General features: G+C 45.5%; 1 protein-coding gene across 4 annotated transcripts in view; it reads left to right on the top strand.

Moving 5' to 3' along the window:
• LOC130343458 (zinc finger protein OZF-like) overlaps positions 1–27,451 on the top strand; it is a 78,707-nt gene that overhangs the window by 11,564 nt on the left and 39,692 nt on the right. Inside the window, exon 1 of one of the 4 annotated variants that reach the window (XM_056554362.1) lies at positions 17,466–17,535. The exons of 2 other annotated variants lie outside the window; for them this stretch is intronic. The gene's annotated coding sequence lies outside the window, so the exon portion shown is untranslated. Of the gene's footprint in view, positions 1–17,465; positions 17,536–17,674; positions 17,761–27,451 lie in introns of those variants that run through there. One more of the 4 variants, XM_056554360.1, reaches the window with a different exon arrangement.

Here is a 27,451-nt window from a genome sequence, read left to right as displayed (position 1 = left end):
CAGCTCCAAAGATACAGAATCAAATATTTATTGGTGCAAACAAAATAAAACAAACATGGTGTCACACTAACGTATTTCGTGATTCCTCTTCATCAGATCATTAGGGTGGCATACAATACTTGGCTATTCCTCTTTTTCCCCCCACCCCTATGGGAAAAAGGCCCATGGTTAAGCCTCCAGCTTAATTTATAGATGTAGCAAAATACTGATTTCATACAGTTATACAAATAGTAAATAAAATGTATTCATATAAGACATTCTGGGACCTATAGTCCCTGTATCACTAAAGCAAAGAGATCCTTGCAGTGGATAAAGCAACAAGAGATGTACCGGAAAAGCCACTATCCCCCTGACAATCAGGGACGCTCTGCCATCGTCACATCACAGGTTCTTCCAGGTTTGTGAACCAACTCCTAGATCTACAACGTGGCCCCTCCATACACAAGCACCCAGGATGTACTCGAGGAGAGGGAACGAGGGAGGTTATCCACACCAGACGATAACAGCTGCACAGTCATGGCTTTATTATGATGATATGGCTTTATCGAATGCTTTTTAATGTTCTTGCAATAATTGCTATGTCCATTTGTATAAATGTATGAATTCAATACTCTGCTACATCTATGAATTAAGCTTGAGGCTGAACCATGCACCATGCGGTGTCTGGAAATAGGCAGGTTTTTTTTATTGATGTGTTTTCTGCTGTATCCGCATCTCCATCGCATTCTGCTGTATCCGCAGCCCCATCACATTCTGCTGTATCCACAGCTCTATCACCTTCTGCTGTATCCGTAGCTCTATCACCTTCTGCTGTATCCGTAGCTCTATCACCTTCTGCTGTATCCGTAGCTCTATCACCTTCTGCTGTATCCGTAGCTCTATCACCTTCTGCTGTATCCGTAGCTCTATCACCTTCTGCTGTATCCGTAGCTCTATCACCTTCTGCTGTATCCGTAGCTCTATCACCTTCTGCTGTATCCGTAGCTCTATCACCTTCTGCTGTATCCGTAGCTCTATCACCTTCTGCTGTATCCGTAGCTCTATCACCTTCTGCTGTATCCGTAGCTCTATCACCTTCTGCTGTATCCGTAGCTCTATCACCTTCTGCTGTATCCGTAGCTCTATCACCTTCTGCTGTATCCGTAGCTCTATCACCTTCTGCTGTATCCGTAGCTCTATCACCTTCTGCTGTATCCGTAGCTCTATCACCTTCTGCTGTATCCGTAGCTCTATCACATTCTGCTGTATCCGTAGCTCTATCACCTTCTGCTGTATCCGCAGCTCTATCACCTTCTGCTGTATCCCTAGCTCTATCACCTTCTGCTGTATCCCTAGCTCTATCACCTTCTGCTGTATCTGCATCTCCATCACCTTCTGCTGTATCCGCATCTCCATCACATTCTGCTGTATCCGCAGCCCCATCACATTCTGCTGTATCCGCAGCTCTATCACCTTCTGCTGTATCCGCAGCTCTATCACCTTCTGCTGTATCCGCAGCTCTATCACCTTCTGCTGTATCCGCAGCTCTATCACCTTCTGCTGTATCCGCAGCTCTATCACCTTCTGCTGTATCCGTAGCTCTATCACCTTCTGCTGTATCCGTAGCTCTATCACCTTCTGCTGTATCCGTAGCTCTATCACCTTCTGCTGTATCCGTAGCTCTATCACCTTCTGCTGTATCCGTAGCTCTATCACCTTCTGCTGTATCCGTAGCTCTATCACCTTCTGCTGTATCCGTAGCTCTATCACCTTCTGCTGTATCCGTAGCTCTATCACCTTCTGCTGTATCCGTAGCTCTATCACATTCTGCTGTATCCGTAGCTCTATCACCTTCTGCTGTATCCGCATCTCCATCACCTTCTGCTGTATCCGCATCTCCATCACATTCTGCTGTATCCGCAGCCCCATCACATTCTGCTGTATCCGCAGCTCTATCACCTTCTGCTGTATCCGCAGCTCTATCACCTTCTGCTGTATCCGCAGCTCTATCACCTTCTGCTGTATCCGCAGCTCTATCACCTTCTGCTGTATCCGCAGCCCCATCACATTCTGCTGTATCCGCAGCTCTATCACCTTCTACTGTATCCACAGCTCTATCACCTTCTGCTGTATCCGCAGCTCTATCACCTTCTGCTGTATCCCTAGCTCTATCACCTTCTGCTGTATCCCTAGCTCTATCACCTTCTGCTGTATCCGCATCTCCATCACCTTCTGCTGTATCCGCATCTCCATCACATTCTGCTGTATCCGCAGCCCCATCACATTCTGCTGTATCCGCAGCTCTATCACCTTCTGCTGTATCCGCAGCTCTATCACCTTCTGCTGTATCCGCAGCTCTATCACCTTCTGCTGTATCCGCAGCTCTATCACCTTCTGCTGTATCTGCAGCTCTATCACCTTCTGCTGTATCTGCAGCTCTATCACCTTCTGCTGTATCTGCAGCTCTATCACATTCTGCTGTATCTGCAGCCCCATCACATTCTGCTGTATCTGCAGCTCTATCACATTCTGCTGTATCTGCAGCTCTATCACATTCTGCTGTATCTGCAGCTCTATCACATTCTGCTGTATCTGCAGCTCTATCACCTTCTGCTGTATCCACAGCTCCATCACATTCTGCTGTATCTGCAGCCCTATCACCTTCTGCTGTATCTGCAGCCCTATCACCTTCTGCTGTATCTGCAGCTCTATCACATTCTGCTGTATCCGCAGCTCTATCACATTCTGCTGTATCTGCAGCTCTATCACATTCTGCTGTATCTGCAGCTCTATCACATTCTGCTGTATCCGCAGCTCTATCACCTTCTGTATCTGCAGCTCTATCACCTTCTGCTGTATCCGCAGCTCTATCACCGTCTGCTGTATCCGCAGCTCTATCACCTTCTGCTGTATCCGCAGCTCCATCACATTCTGCTGTATCCGCAGCCCTCTCACCTTCTGCTGTATCCGCAGCTCTATCACATTCTGCTGTATTCGCAGCTCTATCACATTCTGCTGTATCCGCAGCTCCATCACATTCTGCTGTATCCATAGCTCTATCACCTTCTGCTGTATCCATAGCTCTATCACATTCTGCTGTATCCGCAGCTCTATCACCTTCTGCTGTATCCGCAGCCCCATCGCCTTCTGATGTATCCATAGCTCTATCACCTTCTGCTGTATCCGCAGCCCCATCACATTCTGCTGTATCCGCAGCTCTATCACCTTCTTCTGTATTCACAGCCCCATCGCCTTCTGCTGTATCCATAGCTCTATCACATTCTGCTGTATCCGCAGCCCCATCACATTCTGCTGTATCCGCAGCTCTATCACCTTCTGCTGTATCCACAGCCCCATCACATTCTGCTGTATCCGCAGCTCTATCACCTTCTACTGTATCCACAGCTCTATCACCTTCTGCTGTATCCGCAGCTCTATCACCTTCTGCTGTATCCGTAGCTCTATCACCTTCTGCTGTATCCCTAGCTCTATCACCTTCTGCTGTATCCGCATCTCCATCACCTTCTGCTGTATCCGCATCTCCATCACATTCTGCTGTATCCGCAGCCCCATCACATTCTGCTGTATCCGCAGCTCTATCACCTTCTGCTGTATCCGCAGCTCTATCACCTTCTGCTGTATCCGCAGCTCTATCACCTTCTGCTGTATCCGCAGCTCTATCACCTTCTGCTGTATCCGCAGCTCTATCACCTTCTGCTGTATCCGCAGCTCTATCACCTTCTGCTGTATCCGCAGCTCTATCACATTCTGCTGTATCTGCAGCTCTATCACATTCTGCTGTATCTGCAGCCCCATCACATTCTGCTGTATCTGCAGCTCTATCACATTCTGCTGTATCTGCAGCTCTATCACATTCTGCTGTATCTGCAGCTCTATCACCTTCTGCTGTATCCGCAGCTCCATCACCTTCTGCTGTATCTGCAGCCCTATCACCTTCTGCTGTATCTGCAGCCCTATCACCTTCTGCTGTATCTGCAGCTCTATCACATTCTGCTGTATCCGCAGCTCTATCACATTCTGCTGTATCTGCAGCTCTATCACATTCTGCTGTATCTGCAGCTCTCACATTCTGCTGTATCCGCAGCTCTATCACCTTCTGTATCTGCAGCTCTATCACATTCTGCTGTATCTGCAGCCCTATCACCTTCTGCTGTATCCGCAGCTCTATCACCTTCTGCTGTATCCGCAGCTCCATCACATTCTGCTGTATCCGCAGCCCTCTCACCTTCTGCTGTATCCGCAGCTCTATCACATTCTGCTGTATCCGCAGCTCCATCACATTCTGCTGTATCCGCAGCTCCATCACATTCTGCTGTATCTGCAGCCCTATCACCTTCTGCTGTATCCGCAGCCCCATCACCTTCTGCTGTATCCGCAGCCCCATCACATTCTGCTGTATCCGCAGCCCCATCACCTTCTGCTGTATCCGCAGCCCCATCACCTTCTGCTGTATCCGCAGCTCTATCACCTTCTGCTGTATCCACAGCCCCATCACATTCTGCTGTATCCACAGCCCCATCACATTCTGCTGTATCCACAGCTCTATAACCTTCTGCTGTATCCACAGCCCCATCACATTCTGCTGTATCCATAGCTCTATCACCTTCTGCTGTATCCGCAGCTCTATCACCTTCTGCTGTATCCGCAGCTCTATCACCTTCTGCTGTATCCGCAGCCCCATCACCTTCTGCTGTATCCGTAGCTATATCACATTCTGCTGTATCCGCAGCCCCATCACATTCTTCTGTATCCGCAGCCCCATCACATTCTTCTGTATCCGCAGCCCCATCACATTCTGCTGTATCTGCAGCTCTATCACATTCTTCTGTATCCGCAGCCCCATCACCTTCTGCTGTATCCATAGCTCTATCACCTTCTGCTGTATCCATAGCTCTATCACATTCTGCTGTATCCGCAGCTCTATCACATTCTGCTGTATCCGCAGCCCCATCACATTCTTCTGTATCCGCAGCCCCATCACCTTCTGCTGTATCCATAGCTCTATCACCTTCTGCTGTATCCATAGCTCTATCACATTCTGCTGTATCCATAGCTCTATCACATTCTGCTGTATCCGCAGCCCCATCACATTCTGCTGTATCCGCAGCTCTATCACCTTCTGCTGTATCCGCAGCTCTATCACCTTCTGCTGTATCCGCAGCCCCATCACATTCTGCTGTATCCGCAGCTCTATCACCTTCTGCTGTATCCGCAGCTCTATCACCTTCTGCTGTATCCGTAGCTCTATCACCTTCTGCTGTATCCCTAGCTCTATCACCTTCTGCTGTATCCGCATCTCCATCACCTTCTGCTGTATCCGCATCTCCATCACCTTCTGCTGTATCCGCAGCCCCATCACATTCTGCTGTATCCGCAGCCCCATCACATTCTGCTGTATCCGCAGCTCTATCACATTCTGCTGTATCCATAGCTCTATCACCTTCTGCTGTATCCGCAGCCCCATCACATTCTGCTGTATCCGCAGCTCTATCACCTTCTTCTGTATCCACAGCCCCATCGCCTTCTGCTGTATCCGTAGCTCTATCACATTCTGCTGTATCCATAGCTCTATCACCTTCTGCTGTATCCGCCGCTCTATCACCTTCTGCTGTATCCGCAGCCCCATCACATTCTGCTGTATCCGCAGCCCCATCACATTCTGCTGTATCCGCAGCCCCATCACATTCTGCTGTATCCACAGCTCTATCACATTCTGCTGTATCCATAGCTCTATCACCTTCTGCTGTATCCATAGCTCTATCACATTCTGCTGTATCCGCAGCTCTATCACCTTCTGCTGTATCCGCAGCCCCATCGCCTTCTGATGTATCCATAGCTCTATCACCTTCTGCTGTATCCGCAGCCCCATCACATTCTGCTGTATCCGCAGCTCTATCACCTTCTTCTGTATCCACAGCCCCATCGCCTTCTGCTGTATCCACAGCTCTATCACATTCTGCTGTATCCGCAGCCCCATCACATTCTGCTGTATCCGTAGCTCTATCACCTTCTGCTGTATCCGCAGCTCTATCACCTTCTGCTGTATCCGTAGCTCTATCACCTTCTGCTGTATCCCTAGCTCTATCACCTTCTGCTGTATCCGCATCTCCATCACCTTCTGCTGTATCCGCATCTCCATCACCTTCTGCTGTATCCGCATCTCCATCACATTCTGCTGTATCCGCAGCCCCATCACATTCTGCTGTATCCGCAGCTCTATCGCCTTCTGCTGTATCCGCAGCCCCATCACATTCTGCTGTATCCGCAGCTCTATCACCTTCTTCTGTATCCACAGCCCCATCGCCTTCTGCTGTATCCGTAGCTCTATCACATTCTGCTGTATCCATAGCTCTATCACCTTCTGCTGTATCCGCCGCTCTATCACCTTCTGCTGTATCCACAGCCCCATCACATTCTGCTGTATCCGCAGCCCCATCACATTCTGCTGTATCCGCAGCCCCATCACATTCTGTTGTATCCAGAGCTCTATCACATTCTGCTGTATCCATAGCTCTATCACCTTCTGCTGTATCCATAGCTCTATCACCTTCTGCTGTATCCGCAGCTCTATCGCCTTCTGCTGTATCCGCAGCCCCATCGCCTTCTGATGTATCCATAGCTCTATCACCTTCTGCTGTATCCGCAGCCCCATCACATTCTGCTGTATCCGCAGCTCTATCACCTTCTTCTGTATCCACAGCCCCATCGCCTTCTGCTGTATCCATAGCTCTATCACATTCTGCTGTATCCGCAGCCCCATCACATTCTGCTGTATCCGTAGCTCTATCACCTTCTGCTGTATCCACAGCTCTATCACATTCTGCTGTATCCACAGCTCTATCCCATTGTCAAATAACACTGGTTTTAACCATTTGTGAGGTATACCTTGTGAAGGTTATTTTCTTTTCCGGCTCTGGCCCGGTGACCTCCTTATTAAAACAGGAGAAGAGTAGAAAAGGTTTTCCTTCAAATTTTATTCCTAAAACAAACGAATCTTTCCAATCCTATTGAGACAAGAAGGGGAAATATTTGGAAATGTGTTTTGTTCCGGATTCTACCATATCAGACGATTGTTTTCATATGAGTTTGAGGCTGTTTCAGATTCAGAAATGATAAAAAAATAAAAATAAAAACAGTGATGTGTGACAGAGGTCACCGTATAGTACGACTGTCTAGACCGCTTCAGAAAGGGACATCTACACGTGCGCACTGTCCTATTATATACATATTTGACGGTTACTGTCACTTTAATACAGTTTTCACCTGTCAGAAGTTTTGATGGTTTCATTTGGTCGGGGTCGGAGGGTTCAGGTCTCACTGATCACAGGAGAAGAGCTGCTGAGCGCTTCACTCCCCAGCCTGCCGCTCCATCTGACTCAGGAGATGGGATCCATGGACTAACTAGAGAAACCGCTAGTGATTGCTGGATCCTGCTGTAGTATTTACATAGGACTGTATGTAGGAGGAGGATAAAGGTAGGGAGTGATGTTATTTACATAGGACTGTATGTTGGAGGAGAATGAAGGGAGTAATGTTTACATGGGACTGTATGTAGGAGGAGGAGAGTGATGTTATTTACATAGGACTGTATGTAGGATGAGGGCAGTGACGTTATTTACATGGGACTGTATGTAGGAGGAGGGCAGTGATGTTATTTACATGGGACTGTATGTAGGAGGAGGAGAGTGATGTTATTTACATAGGACTGTATGTAGAATGAGGGGCGTGATGTTATTTACATAGGACTGTATGTAGGAGGAGGGCAGTGACGTTATTTACATGGGACTGTATGTAGGAGGAGGGCAGTGATGTTATTTACATGGGACTGTATGTAGGAGGAGGAGAGTGATGTTATTTACATAGGACTGTATGTTGGAGGAGGGCAGTGACGTTATTTACATGGGACTGTATGTAGTAGGAGGAGGGCAGTGATGTTATTTACATGGGGCTGTATGTAGGAGGAGGGCAGTGATGTTATTTACATGGGGCTGTATGTAGTAGGGGAGTAATGTTATTTACATGGGACTGTATGTAGTAGGAGGAGGGCAGTGATGTTATTTACATGGGACTGTATGTAGGAGGAGGAGAGTGATGTTATTTACATAGGACTGTATGTAGAATGAGGGGCGTGATGTTATTTACATAGGACTGTATGTAGGAGGAGGGCAGTGACGTTATTTACATGGGACTGTATGTAGGAGGAGGGCAGTGATGTTATTTACATGGGACTGTATGTAGGAGGAGGAGAGTGATGTTATTTACATAGGACTGTATGTAGAATGAGGGGCGTGATGTTATTTACATAGGACTGTATGTAGGAGGAGGGCAGTGACGTTATTTACATGGGACTGTATGTAGGAGGAGGGCAGTGATGTTATTTACATGGGACTGTATGTAGGAGGAGGAGAGATGTTATTTACATGGGACTGTATGTAGGAGGAGGGCAGTGGTGTTATTTACATGGGACTGTATGTAGGAGGAGGAGAGATGTTATTTACATGGGACTGTATGTAGGAGGAGGGCAGTGATGTTATTTACATGGGACTGTATGTAGGAGGAGGGCAGTGATGTTATTTACATGGGGCTGTATGTAGGAGGAGGGCAGTGATGTTATTTACATGGGACTGTATGTATGAGGAGGGCAGTGATGTTATTTACATGGGACTGTATGTAGGTGGAGGAGAGTTATGTTATTTACATAGGACTGTATGTATGAGGAGGGGAGTGATGTTATTTACATAGGACTGTATGTATGAGGAGGGGAGTGATGTTATTTACATGGGACTGTATGTATGAGGAGGGGAGTAATGTTATTTACATGGGACTGTATGTAGGATGAGGAGAGTTATGTTATTTACATGGGGCTGTATGTAGGAGGAGGGCAGTGACGTTATTTACATGGGGCTGTATGTAGGAGGAGGGCAGTGACGTTATCTACATGGGACTGTATGTAGGAGGAGGAGATTGAGGTTATTTACATGGGACTGTATGTAGGAGGAGGGCAGTGATGTTATTTACATGGGACTGTATGTATGAGGAGGGCAGTGACGTTATTTACATGGGGCTGTATGTAGGAGGAGGGCAGTGACGTTATTTACATGGGACTGTATGTAGGAGGAGGGCAGTGATGTTATTTACATGGGGCTGTATGTAGGAGGAGGGCAGTGACGTTATTTACATGGGACTGTATGTAGGAGGAGGGCAGTGACGTTATTTACATGGGACTGTATGTAGTAGGAGGAGGGCAGTGACATTATTTACATGGGACTGTATGTAGGAGGAGGGCAGTGATGTTATTTACATGGGGCTGTATGTAGGAGGAGGGCAGTGACGTTATTTACATGGGACTGTGTGTAGTAGGAGGAGGGCAGTGACATTATTTACATGGGGCTGTATGTAGAAGGAGGGCAGTGACGTTATTTACATGGGACTGTATGTAGGAGGAGGGCAGTGACGTTATTTACATGGGGCTGTATGTAGGAGGAGGGCAGTGACGTTATTTACATGGGGCTGTATGTAGGAGGAGGGCAGTGACGTTATTTACATGGGACTGTATGTATGAGGAGGGCAGTGACGTTATTTACATGGGACTGTATGTAGGAGGAGGAGAGTGATGTTATTTACATGGGACTGTATGTAGGAGGAGGAGAGTGATGTTATTTACATGGGACTGTATGTAGGAGGAGGAGGGCAGTGACATTATTTACATGGGACTGTATGTAGGAGGAGGGCAGTGATGTTATTTACATGGGGCTGTATGTAGGAGGAGGGGAGTGATGTTATTTACATGGGACTGTATGTAGGAGGAGGGCAGTGATGTTATTTACATGGGACTGTATGTAGGAGGAGGGCAGTGACGTTATTTACATGGGGCTGTATGTAGGAGGAGGAGAGTGATGTTATTTACATGGGACTGTATGTAGGAGGAGGAGGGCAGTGACATTATTTACATGGGACTGTATGTAGGAGGAGGGCAGTGATGTTATTTACATGGGGCTGTATGTAGGAGGAGGGGAGTGATGTTATTTACATGGGACTGTATGTAGGAGGAGGGCAGTGATGTTATTTACATGGGACTGTATGTAGGAGGAGGGCAGTGACGTTATTTACATGGGACTGTATGTAGGAGGAGGGCAGTGACGTTATTTACATGGGACTGTATGTATGAGGAGGGCAGTGATGTTATTTACATGGGACTGTATGTAGGAGGAGGGCAGTGATGTTATCTACATGGGACTGTATGTAGGAGGAGGGCAGTGATGTTATTTACATGGGACTGTATGTATGAGGAGGGCAGTGATGTTATTTACATGGGACTGTATGTAGGAGGAGGGCAGTGATGTTATTTACATGGGGCTGTATGTAGGAGGAGGGTAGTGATGTTATTTACATGGGACTGTATGTAGGAGGAGGGCAGTGATGTTATTTACATGGGGCTGTATGTAGGAGGAGGGCAGTGACGTTATTTACATGGGACTGTATGTAGGAGGAGGGCAGTGACATTATTTACATGGGACTGTATGTAGGAGGAGGGGAGTAATGTTATTTACATGGGACTGTATGTAGGAGGAGGGCAGTGACATTATTTACATGGGACTGTATGTAGGAGGAGGGCAGTGATGTTATCTACATGGGACTGTATGTAGGAGGAGGGGAGTAATGTTATTTACATGGGGCTGAATGTAGGAGGAGGGCAGTGATGTTATTTACATGGGACTGTATGTAGGAGGAGGGCAGTGACATTATTTACATGGGACTGTATGTAGGAGGAGGGGAGTAATGTTATTTACATGGGACTGTATGTAGGAGGAGGGGAGTAATGTTATTTACATGGGGCTGAATGTAGGAGGAGGGCAGTGATGTTATTTACATGGGACTGTATGTAGGAGGAGGGCAGTGATGTTATTTACATGGGACTGTATGTAGTAGGAGGGCAGTGATGTTATCTACATGGGACTGTATGTAGGAGGAGGGCAGTGATGTTATTTACATGGGGCTGTATGTAGGAGGAGGGCAGTGACATTATTTACATGGGACTGTATGTAGGAGGAGGGCAGTGATGTTATTTACATGGGACTGTATGTAGGAGGAGGGCAGTGATGTTATTTACATGGGACTGTATGTAGGAGGAGGGCAGTGATGTTATTTACATGGGACTGTATGTAGGAGGAGGGCAGTGATGTTATTTACATGGGACTGTATGTAGGAGGAGGGCAGTGACATTATTTACATGGGACTGTATGTAGGAGGAGGGCAGTGACATTATTTACATGGGACTGTATGTAGGAGGAGGGCAGTGATGTTATTTACATGGGACTGTATGTAGGAGGAGGGCAGTGACGTTATTTACATGGGACTGTATGTAGGAGGAGGGCAGTGACGTTATTTACATGGGACTGTATGTAGGAGGAGGGCAGTGACGTTATTTACATGGGACTGTATGTAGGAGGAGGGCAGTGACATTATTTACATGGGACTGTATGTAGGAGGAGGGCAGTGATGTTATTTACATGGGACTGTATGTAGGAGGAGGGCAGTGATGTTATTTACATGGGACTGTATGTAGGAGGAGGGCAGTGATGTTATTTACATGGGACTGTATGTATGAGTAGGGCAGTGACATTATTTACATGGGGCTGTATGTAGGAGGAGGGCAGTGACGTTATTTACATGGGGCTGTATGTATGAGGAGGGCAGTGACGTTATTTACATGGGACTGTATGTAGGAGGAGGGCAGTGATGTTATTTACATGGGACTGTATGTAGGAGGAGGGCAGTGATGTTATTTACATGGGGCTGTATGTAGGAGGAGGGCAGTGACGTTATTTACATGGGGCTGTATGTAGGAGGAGGGCAGTGACGTTATTTACATGGGACTGTATGTAGTAGGAGGAGGGCAGTGACATTATTTACATGGGACTGTATGTAGGAGGAGGGCAGTGATGTTATTTACATGGGGCTGTATGTAGGAGGAGGGCAGTGATGTTTTTTACATGGGACTGTATGTAGGAGGAGGGCAGTGACGTTATTTACATGGGACTGTATGTAGTAGGAGGAGGGCAGTGACATTATTTACATGGGACTGTATGTAGTAGGAGGGCAGTGACATTATTTACATGGGACTGTATGTAGGAGGAGGGCAGTGACATTTACATAGGACTGTATGTAGGAGGAGGGCAGTGATGTTATTTACATGGGGCTGTATGTAGGAGGAGGGCAGTGACGTTATTTACATGGGACTGTATGTAGTAGGAGGAGGGCAGTGACATTATTTACATGGGACTGTATTGTAGGAGGAGGGCAGTGATGTTATTTACATGGGGCTGTATGTAGGAGGAGGGCAGTGACGTTATTTACATGGGGCTGTATGTAGGAGGAGGGCAGTGATGTTATTTACATGGGACTGTATGTATGAGGAGGGCAGTGATGTTATTTACATAGGACTGTATGTAGGAGGAGGGCAGTGACGTTATTTACATGGGACTGTATGTAGGAGGAGGGCAGTGATGTTATTTACATGGGACTGTATGTAGGAGGAGGAGAGTGATGTTATTTACATAGGACTGTATGTAGAATGAGGGGCGTGATGTTATTTACATAGGACTGTATGTAGGAGGAGGGCAGTGACGTTATTTACATGGGACTGTATGTAGGAGGAGGGCAGTGATGTTCTTTACATGGGACTGTATGTAGGAGGAGGAGAGTGATGTTATTTACATAGGACTGTATGTTGGAGGAGGGCAGTGACGTTATTTACATGGGACTGTATGTAGTAGGAGGAGGGCAGTGATGTTATTTACATGGGGCTGTATGTAGGAGGAGGGCAGTGATGTTATTTACATGGGGCTGTATGTAGTAGGGGAGTAATGTTATTTACATGGGACTGTATGTAGTAGGAGGAGGGCAGTGATGTTATTTACATGGGACTGTATGTTGGAGGAGGGCAGTGATGTTATTTACATGGGACTGTATGTAGGAGGAGGAGAGTGATGTTATTTACATAGGACTGTATGTAGAATGAGGGGCGTGATGTTATTTACATAGGACTGTATGTAGGAGGAGGGCAGTGACGTTATTTACATGGGACTGTATGTAGGAGGAGGGCAGTGATGTTATTTACATGGGACTGTATGTAGGAGGAGGAGAGATGTTATTTACATGGGACTGTATGTAGGAGGAGGGCAGTGGTGTTATTTACATGGGACTGTATGTAGGAGGAGGAGAGATGTTATTTACATGGGACTGTATGTAGGAGGAGGGCAGTGATGTTATTTACATGGGACTGTATGTAGGAGGAGGGCAGTGACATTATTTACATGGGGCTGTATGTAGGAGGAGGGCAGTGATGTTATTTACATGGGACTGTATGTATGAGGAGGGCAGTGATGTTATTTACATGGGACTGTATGTAGGTGGAGGAGAGTTATGTTATTTACATAGGACTGTATGTATGAGGAGGGGAGTGATGTTATTTACATAGGACTGTATGTATGAGGAGGGGAGTGATGTTATTTACATGGGACTGTATGTATGAGGAGGGGAGTAATGTTATTTACATGGGGCTGTATGTAGGAGGAGGAGAGTGATGTTATTTACATGGGACTGTATGTAGGAGGAGGAGGGCAATGAAATTATTTACATGGGACTGTATGTAGGAGGAGGGCAGTGATGTTATTTACATGGGGCTGTATGTAGGAGGAGGGGAGTGATGTTATTTACATGGGACTGTATGTAGGAGGAGGGCAGTGATGTTATTTACATGGGGCTGTATGTAGGAGGAGGGCAGTGATGTTATTTACATGGGACTGTATGTAGGAGGAGGGCAGTGACGTTATTTACATGGGACTGTATGTAGGAGGAGGGCAGTGACGTTATTTACATGGGGCTGTATGTAGGAGGAGGGCAGTGACGTTATTTACATGGGACTGTATGTAGGAGGAGGGCAGTGACGTTATTTACATGGGACTGTATGTATGAGGAGGGCAGTGATGTTATTTACATGGGGCTGTATGTAGGAGGAGGAGAGTGATGTTATTTACATGGGACTGTATGTAGGAGGAGGGCAGTGACGTTATTTACATGGGACTGTATGTAGGAGGAGGGCAGTGACGTTATTTACATGGGACTGTATGTAGGAGGAGGGCAGTGATGTTATTTACATGGGACTGTATGTAGGAGGAGGGCAGTGATGTTATCTACATGGGACTGTATGTAGGAGGAGGGCAGTGATGTTATTTACATGGGACTGTATGTATGAGGAGGGCAGTGATGTTATTTACATGGGACTGTATGTAGGAGGAGGGCAGTGATGTTATTTACATGGGACTGTATGTAGGAGGATGGTAGTGATGTTATTTACATGGGACTGTATGTAGGAGGAGGGCAGTGATGTTATTTACATGGGGCTGTATGTAGGAGGAGGGCAGTGACGTTATTTACATGGGACTGTATGTAGGAGGAGGAGAGTTATGTTATCTACATGGGACTGTATGTAGGAGGAGGGCAGTGACATTATTTACATGGGACTGTATGTAGGAGGAGGGTAGTGATGTTATTTACATGGGACTGTATGTAGGAGGAGGGCAGTGATGTTATTTACATGGGGCTGTATGTAGGAGGAGGGCAGTGACGTTATTTACATGGGACTGTATGTAGGAGGAGGGCAGTGACATTATTTACATGGGACTGTATGTAGGAGGAGGGGAGTAATGTTATTTACATGGGACTGTATGTAGGAGGAGGGCAGTGACATTATTTACATGGGACTGTATGTAGGAGGAGGGGAGTAATGTTATTTACATGGGACTGTATGTAGGAGGAGGGCAGTGACGTTATTTACATGGGACTGTATGTAGGAGGAGGGCAGTGACATTATTTACATGGGACTGTATGTAGGAGGAGGGCAGTGACATTATTTACATGGGACTGTATGTAGGAGGAGGGCAGTGATGTTATCTACATGGGACTGTATGTAGGAGGAGGGGAGTAATGTTATTTACATGGGGCTGAATGTAGGAGGAGGGCAGTGATGTTATTTACATGGGACTGTATGTAGGAGGAGGGCAGTGACGTTATTTACATGGGACTGTATGTAGGAGGAGGGGAGTAATGTTATTTACATGGGACTGTATGTAGGAGGAGGGCAGTGACGTTATTTACATGGGACTGTATGTAGGAGGAGGGCAGTGACATTATTTACATGGGACTGTATGTAGGAGGAGGGCAGTGATGTTATCTACATGGGACTGTATGTAGGAGGAGGGGAGTAATGTTATTTACATGGGGCTGAATGTAGGAGGAGGGCAGTGATGTTATTTACATGGGACTGTATGTAGGAGGAGGGCAGTGATGTTATTTACATGGGGCTGTATGTAGGAGGAGGGCAGTGATGTTATTTACATGGGGCTGTATGTAGGAGGAGGGGCGTGATGTTATTTACATGGGACTGTATGTAGTAGGAGGGCAGTGATGTTATCTACATGGGACTGTATGTAGGAGGAGGGCAGTGACATTATTTACATGGGACTGTATGTAGGAGGAGGGCAGTGACATTATTTACATGGGGCTGTATGTATGAGGAGGGGAGTGATGTTATTTACATGGGACTGTATGTAGGAGGAGGGCAGTGACATTATTTACATGGGACTGTATGTAGGAGGAGGGCAGTGATGTTATTTACATGGGACTGTATGTAGGAGGAGGGCAGTGATGTTATTTACATGGGGCTGTATGTAGGAGGAGGGCAGTGATGTTATCTACATGGGACTGTATGTAGGAGGAGGGGAGTAATGTTATTTACATGGGGCTGAATGTAGGAGGAGGGCAGTGATGTTATTTACATGGGACTGTATGTAGGAGGAGGGCAGTGATGTTATTTACATGGGGCTGTATGTATGAGGAGGGTAGTGATGTTATTCACATGGGACTGTATGTATGAGGAGGGTAGTGATGTTATTTACATGGGACTGTATGTAGGAGGAGGGCAGTGATGTTATTTACATGGGACTGTATGTATGAGTAGGGCAGTGACATTATTTACATGGGGCTGTATGTAGGAGGAGGGCAGTGACGTTATTTACATGGGGCTGTATGTATGAGGAGGGCAGTGATGTTATTTACATGGGGCTGTATGTAGGAGGAGGGCAGTGACATTTACATAGGACTGTATGTAGGAGGAGGGCAGTGATGTTATTTACATGGGGCTGTATGTAGGAGGAGGGCAGTGACGTTATTTACATGGGACTGTATGTAGTAGGAGGAGGGCAGTGACATTATTTACATGGGACTGTATGTAGGAGGAGGGCAGTGATGTTATTTACATGGGGCTGTATGTAGGAGGAGGGCAGTGATGTTATTTACATGGGACTGTATGTAGGAGGAGGGCAGTGACGTTATTTACATGGGACTGTATGTAGTAGGAGGAGGGCAGTGACATTATTTACATGGGACTGTATGTAGTAGGAGGAGGGCAGTGACATTATTTACATGGGACTGTATGTAGGAGGAGGGCAGTGATGTTATTTACATGGGACTGTATGTAGGAGGAGGGCAGTGACATTTACATAGGACTGTATGTAGGAGGAGGGCAGTGATGTTATTTACATGGGGCTGTATGTAGGAGGAGGGCAGTGACGTTATTTACATGGGACTGTGTGTAGTAGGAGGAGGGCAGTGACATTATTTACATGGGACTGTATTGTAGGAGGAGGGCAGTGATGTTATTTACATGGGGCTGTATGTAGGAGGAGGGCAGTGACGTTATTTACATGGGGCTGTATGTAGGAGGAGGGCAGTGATGTTATTTACATGGGACTGTATGTAGTAGGAGGAGGGCAGTGACATTATTTACATGGGACTGTATGTAGGAGGAGGGCAGTGATGTTATTTACATGGGACTGTATGTAGTAGGAGGAGGGCAGTGACATTATTTACATGGGACTGTATGTAGGAGGAGGGCAGTGACATTATTTACATGGGACTGTATGTAGGAGGAGGGCAGTGACATTATTTACATGGGACTGTATGTAGGAGGAGGGCAGTGACATTATTTACATGGGACTGTATGTAGGAGGAGGGCAGTGACATTATTTACATGGGACTGTATGTAGTAGGAGGAGGGCAGTGATGTTATTTACATGGGGCTGTATGTCGGAGCAGGATAAGCTTATTTTTCTGTTGTATTATACTGGTAGTTACAGGACCTTTGCTGATGTCACAGCCATGTGATCAGTCACAAGATGAGAGAATAAAGTAGAGACTGTTTCATCACAGGTCCTGTACGTATTATTTATTCCCACTATGTAATATACCTGATCACATGACAAAGACATCAACACAGGTCCTGTTGGTACTATTTCCTCTATATGCCTGATCACATGACTAGACTATGACGTCATCACAGGTCCTGTACGTATTATTTTTCCCACTATGTAATATACCTGATCACATGACAAAGACATCAACACAGGTCCTGTTGGTACTATTTCCTCTATATGCCTGATCACATGACTAGACTATGACGTCATCACAGGTCCTGTACGTATTATTTTTCCCACTATGTAATATACCTGATCACATGACAAAGACATCAACACAGGTCCTGTTGGTACTATTTCCTCTATATGCCTGATCACATGACTAGACTATGACATCACCACAGGTCCTGTACTATTTCCTGTATATATATATATATATATATATATATATATATATGTGATCACATGGCTATGACATCAACACAGGTCCTGTAGACACCATTAGGTAAGTTATGGGGGGGGAGGGGGCTCTGTGTGACTTGTGTTGGGGCCCCTTGTTTTCTATCTGTACAGTCAGACAGGGGCCCCTTGTTTTCTATCTGTACAGTCAGACAGGGGCCCCTTGTTTTCTATCTGTACAGTCAGACAGGGGCCCCTTGTTTTCTATCTGTACAGTCAGACAGGGGCCCCTTGTTTTCTTTCTGTACAGTCTGACAGGGGCCCCTTGTTTTCTTTCTGTACAGTCAGACAGGGGCCCCTTGTTTTCTTTCTGTACAGTCAGACAGGGGCCCCTTGTTTTCTTTCTGTACAGTCAGACAGGGGCCCCTTGTTTTCTTTCTGTACAGTCAGACAGGGGCCCCTTGTTTTCTTTCTGTACAGTCAGACAGGGGCCCCTTGTTTTCTTTCTGTACAGTCAGACAGGGGCCCCTTGTTTTCTTCCTGTACAGTCAGACAGGGGCCCCTTGTTTTCTTTCTGTACAGTCAGACAGGGGCCCCTTGTTTTCTTTCTGTACAGTCAGACAGGGGCCCCTTGTTTTCTTTCTGTACAGTCAGACAGGGGCCCCTTGTTTTCTTTCTGTACAGTCAGACAGGGGCCCCTTGTTTTCTTTCTGTACAGTCAGACAGGGGCCCCTTGTTTTCTTTCTGTACAGTCAGACAGGGGCCCCTTGTTTTCTTTCTGTACAGTCAGACAGGGGCCCCTTGTTTTCTTTCTGTACAGTCAGACAGGGGCCCCTTGTTTTCTTTCTGTACAGTCAGACAGGGGCCCACCTCCTTCATGCTGCTTTATGATCTCGGTTCGGTGTATTATAGATGAGAGACAGGAGTGTGTGGTGTAATGATCTCTGCAAGTGATTACAATAAGGAAAACTGTACAATAGAGAGAAGCCTGGATACAAGATAAGATACAGTTAGATACATGGAGGGAGGGGTGTAATGAAGAGATGACAGTGTAATAGAGACTGGGGGGTGTAATGAAGAGATGACAGTGTAATAGGGACTGGGGGGTGTAATGAAGAGATGACAGTGTAATAGAGACTGGGGGTGTAATGAAGAGATGACAGTGTAATAGGGACTGGGGGTGTAATGAAGAGATGACAGTGTAATAGAGACTGGGGGTGTAATGAAGAGATGACAGTGTAATAGAGACTGGGGGTGTAATGAAGAGATGACAGTGTAATAGAGACTGGGGGCGTAATGAAGAGATGACAGTGTAATAGAGACTGGGGGTGTAATGAAGAGATGACTGTCATAGAGACTGGGGTGTAATGAAGAGATGACAGTGTAATAGAGACTGGGGGCGTAATGAAGAGATGACAGTGTAATAGAGACTGGGGGTGTAATGAAGAGATGACAGTGTAATAGAGACTGGGGGTGTAATGAAGAGATGACAGTGTAATAGGGACTGGGGGTGTAATGAAGAGATGACAGTGTAATAGAGACTGGGGGTGTAATGAAGAGATGACAGTGTAATAGAGACTGGGGGTGTAATGAAGAGATGACAGTGTAATAGAGACTGGGGGTGTAATGAAGAGATGACAGTGTAATAGGGACTGGGGGGTGTAATGAAGAGATGACAGTGTAATAGAGACTGGGGTGTAATGAAGAGATGACAGTGTAATAGAGACTGGGGGTGTAATGAAGAGATGACAGTGTAATAGAGACTGGGGGGCGTAATAAAGAGATGACAGTGTAATAGGGACTGGGGGCGTAATGAAGAGAAGACAGTGTAATAGGGACTGGGGGTGTAATGAAGAGATGACAGTGTAATAGAGACTGGGGGCGTAATGAAGAGATGACAGTGTAATAGAGACTGGGGGTGTAATGAAGAGATGACAGTGTAATAGAGACTGGGGGTGTAATGAAGAGATGACAGTGTAATAGGGACTGGGGGTGTAATGAAGAGATGACAGTGTAATAGAGACTGGGGGTGTAATGAAGAGATGACAGTGTAATAGAGACTGGGGGTGTAATGAAGAGATGACAGTGTAATAGAGACTGGGGGTGTAATGAAGAGATGACAGTGTAATAGGGACTGGGGGGTGTAATGAAGAGATGACAGTGTAATAGGGACTGGGGGTGTAATGAAGAGATGACAGTGTAATAGGGACTGGGGGTGTAATGAAGAGATGACAGTGTAATAGGGACTGGGGGTGTAATGAAGAGATGACAGTGTAATAGGGACTGGGGGTGTAATGAAGAGATGACAGTGTAATAGAGACTGGGGGTGTAATGAAGAGATGACAGTGTAATAGAGACTGGGGGTGTAATGAAGAGATGACAGTGTAATAGAGACTGGGGGGCGTAATAAAGAGATGACAGTGTAATAGGGACTGGGGGCGTAATGAAGAGAAGACAGTGTAATAGGGACTGGGGGTGTAATGAAGAGATGACAGTGTAATAGAGACTGGGGGTGTAATGAAGAGATGACAGTGTAATAGGGACTGGGGGTGTAATGAAGAGATGACAGTGTAATAGGGACTGGGGGCGTAATGAAGAGAATACAGTGTAATAGGGACTGGGGGTGTAATGAAGAGATGACAGTGTAATAGGGACTGGGGGTGTAATGAAGAGATGACTGTAATAGAGACTGGGGGTGTAATGAAGAGATGACAGTGTAATAGGGACTGGGGGTGTAATGAAGAGATGACAGTGTAATAGGGACTGGGGGTGTAATGAAGAGATGACAGTGTAATAGGGACTGGGGGTGTAATGAAGAGATGACAGTGTAATAGAGACTGGGGGCGTAATGAAGAGATGACAGTGTAATAGAGACTGGGGGTGTAATGAAGAGATGACAGTGTAATAGAGACTGGGGGTGTAATGAAGAGATGACAGTGTAATAGAGACTGGGGGTGTAATGAAGAGATGACAGTGTAATAGAGACTGGGGGCGTAATGAAGAGATGACAGTGTAATAGAGACTGGGGGCGTAATGAAGAGATGACAGTGTAATAGAGACTGGGGGTGTAATGAAGAGATGACAGTGTAATAGAGACTGGGGGTGTAATGAAGAGATGACAGTGTAATAGAGACTGGGGGTGTAATGAAGAGATGACAGTGTAATAGAGACTGGGGGGTGTAATGAAGAGATGACAGTGTAATAGGGACTGGGGGTGTAATGAAGAGATGACAGTGTAATAGGGACTGGGGGTGTAATGAAGAGATGACAGTGTAATAGAGACTGGGGGCGTAATGAAGAGATGACAGTGTAATAGAGACTGGGGGTGTAATGAAGAGATGACAGTGTAATAGAGACTGGGGGCGTAATGAAGAGATGACAGTGTAATAGAGACTGGGGGCGTAATGAAGAGATGACAGTGTAATAGAGACTGGGGGTGTAATGAAGAGATGACAGTGTAATAGAGACTGGGGGCGTAATGAAGAGATGACAGTGTAATAGAGACTGGGGGCGTAATGAAGAGATGACAGTGTAATAGAGACTGGGGGTGTAATGAAGAGATGACAGTGTAATAGAGACTGGGGGTGTAATGAAGAGATGACAGTGTAATAGAGACTGGGGGTGTAATGAAGAGATGACAGTGTAATAGAGACTGGGGGTGTAATAAAGAGATGACTGTAATAGGGACTGGGGGTGTAATGAAGAGATGACAGTGTAATAGAGACTGGGGGTGTAATGAAGAGATGACAGTGTAATAGAGACTGGGGGGTGTAATGAAGAGATGACAGTGTAATAGAGACTGGGGGCGTAATGAAGAGATGACAGTGTAATAGAGACTGGGGGCGTAATGAAGAGATGACAGTGTAATAGAGACTGGGGGTGTAATGAAGAGATGACAATGTAATAGAGACTGGGGTGTAATGAAGAGATGACAGTGTAATAGGGACTGGGGTGTAATAAAGAGATGACTATAATAGAGACTGGGGTGTAATGAAGAGATGACAGTGTAATAGAGACTGGGGGTGTAATGAAGAGATGACAGTGTAATAGAGACTGGGGGTGTAATGAAGAGATGACAGTGTAATAGAGACTGGGGGTGTAATGAAGAGATGACAGTGTAATAGAGACTGGGGGCGTAATGAAGAGATGACAGTGTAATAGAGACTGGGGGTGTAATGAAGAGATGACAGTGTAATAGAGACTGAGGTGTAATAAAGAGATGACTATAATAGAGACTGGGGGTGTAATGAAGAGATGACAGTGTAATAGAGACTGGGGGTGTAATGAAGAGATGACAGTGTAATAGAGACTGAGGTGTAATAAAGAGATGACTATAATAGAGACTGGGGGTGTAATGAAGAGATGACAGTGTAATAGAGACTGGGGGTGTAATGAAGAGATGACAGTGTAATAGAGACTGGGGGCGTAATGAAGAGATGACAATGTAATAGAGACTGGGGGTGTAATAAAGAGATGACAGTGTAATAGAGACTGGGGGTGTAATGAAGAGATGACAGTGTAATAGAGACTGGGGGCGTAATGAAGAGATGACAATGTAATAGAGACTGGGGGTGTAATAAAGAGATGACAGTGTAATAGAGACTGGGGGTGTAATGAAGAGATGACAGTGTAATAGAGACTGGGGGTGTAATGAAGAGATGACAGTGTAATAGAGACTGGGGTGTAATGAAGAGATGACAGTGTAATAGGGACTGGGGGTGTAATGAAGAGATGACAGTGTAATAGAGACTGGGGGTGTAATGAAGAGATGACAGTGTAATAGAGACTGGGGGTGTAATGAAGAGATGACAGTGTAATAGAGACTGGGGGTGTAATGAAGAGATGACAGTGTAATAGAGACTGGGGGTGTAATGAAGAGATGACTGTAATAGAGACTGGGGGTGTAATGAAGAGATGACAGTGTAATAGAGACTGGAGGTGTAATGAAGAGATGACAGTGTAATAGAGACTGGGGGTGTAATGAAGAGATGACTGTAATAGAGACTGGGGGTGTAATGAAGAGATGACAGTGTAATAGAGACTGGGGGTGTAATGAAGAGATGACAGTGTAATAGAGACTGGGGGTGTAATGAAGAGATGACAGTGTAATAGGGACTGGGGGTGTAATGAAGAGATGACAGTGTAATAGAGACTGGGGGTGTAATGAAGAGATGACAGTGTAATAGAGACTGGGGGTGTAATGAAGAGATGACAGTGTAATAGAGACTGGGGGTGTAATGAAGAGATGACAGTGTAATAGGGACTGGGGGTGTAATGAAGAGATGACAGTGTAATAGAGACTGGGGGTGTAATGAAGAGATGACAGTGTAATAGAGACTGGGGGTGTAATGAAGAGATGACAGTATAATAGAGACTGAGGTGTAATAAAGAGATGACTATAATAGAGACTGGGGGTGTAATGAAGAGATGACAGTGTAATAGAGACTGGGGGTGTAATGAAGAGATGACAGTGTAATAGGGACTGGGGGTGTAATGAAGAGATGACAGTGTAATAGAGACTGGGGGTGTAATGAAGAGATGGGGGTGTAATGAAGAGATGACAGTGTAATAGAGACTGAGGTGTAATAAAGAGATGACTATAATAGAGACTGGGGGTGTAATGAAGAGATGACAGTGTAACAGAGACTGGGGGTGTAATGAAGAGATGACAGTGTAATAGAGACTGGGGGTGTAATGAAGAGATGACAGTGTAATAGGGACTGGGGGTGTAATGAAGAGATGACAGTGTAATAGAGACTGGGGGTGTAATGAAGAGATGACTGTAATAGAGACTGGGGGTGTAATGAAGAGATGACTGTAATAGAGACTGGGGGTGTAATGAAGAGATGACAGTGTAATAGGGACTGGGGGTGTAATGAAGAGATGACAGTGTAATAGAGACTGGGGGCGTAATGAAGAGATGACAGTGTAATAGAGACTGGGGGCGTAATGAAGAGATGACAGTATAATAGAGACTGAGGTGTAATAAAGAGATGACTATAATAGAGACTGGGGGTGTAATGAAGAGATGACAGTGTAATAGAGACTGGGGGTGTAATGAAGAGATGACAGTATAATAGAGACTGAGGTGTAATAAAGAGATGACTATAATAGAGACTGGGGGTGTAATGAAGAGATGACAGTGTAATAGAGACTGGGGGTGTAATGAAGAGATGACAGTGTAATAGAGACTGGGGGTGTAATGAAGAGATGACAGTGTAATAGAGACTGGGGGTGTAATGAAGAGATGACAGTGTAATAGAGACTGGGGTGTAATGAAGAGATGACAGTGTAATAGAGACTGGGGACGTAATGAAGAGATGATAGTGTAATAGAGACTGGGGGTGTAATGAAGAGATGGGGGTGTAATGAAGAGATGACAGTGTAATAGAGACTGAGGTGTAATAAAGAGATGACTATAATAGAGACTGGGGGTGTAATGAAGAGATGACAGTGTAATAGAGACTGGGGGTGTAATGAAGAGATGACAATGTAATAGAGACTGAGGTGTAATGAAGAGATGACAGTGTAATAGAGACTGGGGGTGTAATGAAGAGATGACAGTGTAATAGAGACTGGGGGTGTAATGAAGAGATGACAGTGTAATAGAGACTGGGGGTGTAATGAAGAGATGACAGTGTAATAGAGACTGGGGGTGTAATGAAGAGATGACAGTGTAATAGAGACTGGGGGTGTAATGAAGAGATGACAGTGTAATAGAGACTGGGGGCGTAATGAAGAGATGACAGTGTAATAGAGACTGGGGGTGTAATGAAGAGATGGGGGGGTGTAATGAAGAGATGACAGTGTAATAGATACTGGGGTGTAATGAAGAGATGACAGTGTAATAGGGACTGGGGGTGTAATGAAGAGATGGGGGGTGTAATGAAGAGATGACAGTGTAATAGAGACTGGGGGTGTAATGAAGAGATGACAGTGTAATAGAGACTGGGGGTGTAATGAAGAGATGACAATGTAATAGAGACTGGGGGTGTAATGAAGAGATGACTGTAATAGAGACTGGGGGTGTAATGAAGAGATGACAATGTAATAGAGACTGGGGGTGTAATGAAGAGATGACAGTGTAATAGGGACTGGGGGCGTAATGAAGAGATGACAGTGTAATAGAGACTGGGGGTGTAATGAAGAGATGACAGTGTAATAGAGACTGGGGGTGTAATGAAGAGATGACAGTGTAATAGGGACTGGGGGCGTAATGAAGAGATGACAGTGTAATAGAGACTGGGGGTGTAATGAAGAGATGACAGTGTAATAGAGACTGGGGGCGTAATGAAGAGATGACAATGTAATAGAGACTGGGGGTGTAATGAAGAGATGACAGTGTAATAGAGACTGGGGGTGTAATGAAGAGATGACAGTGTAATAGAGACTGGGGGCGTAATGAAGAGATGACAATGTAATAGAGACTGGGGGTGTAATGAAGAGATGACAGTGTAATAGAGACTGGGGGTGTAATGAAGAGATGACAGTGTAATAGAGACTGGAGGCGTAATGAAGAGATGACAATGTAATAGAGACTGGGGGTGTAATGAAGAGATGACAGTGTAATAGAGACTGGGGGGTGTAATGAAGAGATGACAATGTAATAGAGACTGGGGGTGTAATAAAGAGATGACAGTGTAATAGGGACTGGGGGGTGTAATGAAGAGATGACAGTGTAATAGAGACTGGGGGTGTAATGAAGAGATGACAGTGTAATAGACTGGGGGCGTAATGAAGAGATGACAGTGTAATAGAGACTGGGGGTGTAATGAAGAGATGACAGTGTAATAGAGACTGGGGGCGTAATGAAGAGATGACAATGTAATAGAGACTGGGGGCGTAATGAAGAGATGACAATGTAATAGAGACTGGGGTGTAATGAAGAGATGACAGTGTAATAGAGACTGGGGGTGTAATGAAGAGATGACAGTGTAATAGAGACTGGGGGTGTAATGAAGAGATGACAGTGTAATAGAGACTGGGGGTGTAATGAAGAGATGACAGTGTAATAGAGACTGGGGGCGTAATGAAGAGATGACAGTGTAATAGAGACTGGGGGTGTAATGAAGAGATGACAGTGTAATAGAGACTGGGGGCGTAATGAAGAGATGACAATGTAATAGAGACTGGGGGCGTAATGAAGAGATGACAATGTAATAGAGACTGGGGTGTAATGAAGAGATGACAGTGTAATAGAGACTGGGGGTGTAATGAAGAGATGACAGTGTAATAGAGACTGGGGGTGTAATGAAGAGATGACAGTGTAATAGAGACTGGGGGTGTAATGAAGAGATGACAGTGTAATAGGGACTGGGGGTGTAATGAAGAGATGACAGTGTAATAGAGACTGGGGGTGTAATGAAGAGATGACAGTGTAATAGAGACTGGGGGTGTAATGAAGAGATGACAGTGTAATAGAGACTGGAGGTGTAATGAAGAGATGACAGTGTAATAGAGACTGGGGGTGTAATGAAGAGATGACAGTGTAATAGAGACTGGGGGTGTAATAAAGAGATGACAGTGTAATAGAGACTGGGGGTGTAATGAAGAGATGACTGTAATAGAGACTGGGGGTGTAATGAAGAGATGACAGTGTAATAGAGACTGGGGGTGTAATGAAGAGATGACAGTGTAATAGAGACTGGGGGTGTAATGAAGAGATGACAGTGTAATAGAGACTGGGGGTGTAATGAAGAGATGACAGTGTAATAGAGACTGGGGGTGTAATGAAGAGATGACAGTGTAATAGGGACTGGGGGTGTAATGAAGAGATGACAGTGTAATAGAGACTGGGGGTGTAATGAAGAGATGACAGTGTAATAGAGACTGGGGACGTAATGAAGAGATGACAGTGTAATAGGGACTGGGGGCGTAATGAAGAGATGACAGTGTAATAGGGACTGGGGGCGTAATGAAGAGATGACAGTGTAATAGAGACTGGGGACGTAATGAAGAGATGATAGTGTAATAGAGACTGGGGGTGTAATGAAGAGATGACAGTGTAATAGAGACTGGGGGTGTAATAAAGAGATGACAGTGTAATAGAGACTGGGGGTGTAATGAAGAGATGACAGTGTAATAGGGACTGGGGGGTGTAATGAAGAGATGACAGTGTAATAGAGACTGGGGGTGTAATGAAGAGATGACAGTGTAATAGAGACTGGGGGTGTAATGAAGAGATGGCAGTGTAATAGAGACTGGGGGTGTAATGAAGAGATGACAGTGTAATAGAGACTGGGGGCGTAATGAAGAGATGACAGTGTAATAGGGACTGGGGCATAATAAAGAGATGACAGTGTAATAGAGACTGGGGGTGTAATGAAGAGATGACAGTGTAATAGAGACTGGGGGTGTAATAAAGAGATGACAGTGTAATAGGGACTGGGGGTGTAATGAAGAGATGACAGTGTAATAGAGACTGGGGGTGTAATGAAGAGATGACAGTGTAATAGAGACTGGGGGCGTAATGAAGAGATGACAGTGTAATAGAGACTGGGGGTGTAATGAAGAGATGACAGTGTAATAGAGACTGGGGGTTTAATGAAGAGATGACAGTGTAATAGAGACTGGGGGCGTAATAAAGAGATGACAGTGTAATAGAGACTGGGGACGTAATGAAGAGATGACAGTGTAATAGAGACTGGGGGTGTAATGAAGAGATGACAATGTAATAGAGACTGGGGGGTGTAATGAAGAGATGACAGTGTAATAGAGACTGGGGGTGTAATGAAGAGATGACAGTGTAATAGAGACTGGGGGTGTAATAAAGAGATGACAGTGTAATAGAGACTGGG

Source organism: Hyla sarda, unplaced genomic scaffold (genome assembly GCF_029499605.1).
Source record: "Hyla sarda isolate aHylSar1 unplaced genomic scaffold, aHylSar1.hap1 scaffold_684, whole genome shotgun sequence".
Taxonomy (NCBI): domain Eukaryota; kingdom Metazoa; phylum Chordata; class Amphibia; order Anura; family Hylidae; genus Hyla; species Hyla sarda.
Note: the sequence above shows the minus strand (reverse complement) of the source record. Positions and strands in the feature narration are given on the sequence as shown.